This window comes from Penaeus monodon, chromosome 23 (genome assembly GCF_015228065.2).
Source record: "Penaeus monodon isolate SGIC_2016 chromosome 23, NSTDA_Pmon_1, whole genome shotgun sequence".
NCBI classification, from domain to species: Eukaryota; Metazoa; Arthropoda; class Malacostraca; order Decapoda; family Penaeidae; genus Penaeus; species Penaeus monodon.
Genome location: NC_051408.1, coordinates 31,326,090 through 31,326,742, shown reverse-complemented (window position 1 = coordinate 31,326,742; position 653 = coordinate 31,326,090). Strand labels below are relative to the sequence as shown.

Below are 653 nucleotides of genomic sequence, written 5' to 3'. Positions count from 1 at the left end.
CGAAGGCGCTGTCCCCTTATTAAGCAAGAGTACCGTTCGCTTCCCCAGGGCCGATTTAATGGCGCTTAAACCCCAGCCGACACACGGGAGACAACAAACCTGTTCCTCCTGCTAACGCTAATTATCAATGCTTGACACATCCTTTTGTTATCAAGGGGATCCCCGACGACTAAGCAAACAAGGCAGATGCACAACAAACAAACACATGCAACAAAAACAACCTCACCCCTCCCCCTCACGTGTTTATGCTCGAAGGCCACGACCCCCTAGTGAGTGCGTATGAATGAAGGAAAGATGTGAATGGCCGTGAGAAAACGGAAGCGGGAGCGTGAATGCAAGAATAAAAGAGCGCTTGAGGAGGGCGGCGTCAGAGCGAGAAGGGTGTCGCTCGTGCAGGTTCGTGGGCGGGTGGGTACCAGATCGAGTGGCAACGGGATACCCCTCGCCACGTGCCGGTCGCGTGTGGAAGCAGGAACAAGCACAGCCAGTTATGTGTTGCTTTCATTATCATCGCGAGTCTTGAGGCTATGTTAATTCTGAAGAAGGGGTAGAGGAGGGGGAGGAGGAATCTTGTGTGATTGCGACAACTGATTGACGTTTCATGCTTTATGTAAAGGGACGTAAATGGATTTTTCCTGTATCGAATTCTAAAA

At 50.8% G+C, this 653-nt stretch overlaps 1 protein-coding gene across 1 annotated transcript in view; it reads right to left on the bottom strand.

Annotated features, from left to right (window-relative positions):
* The window catches only part of LOC119587929 (serine-rich adhesin for platelets-like), a gene marked incomplete at both ends in the record, with an annotated part of 68,313 nt that overhangs the window by 67,116 nt on the left and 544 nt on the right, over positions 1 to 653 (bottom strand).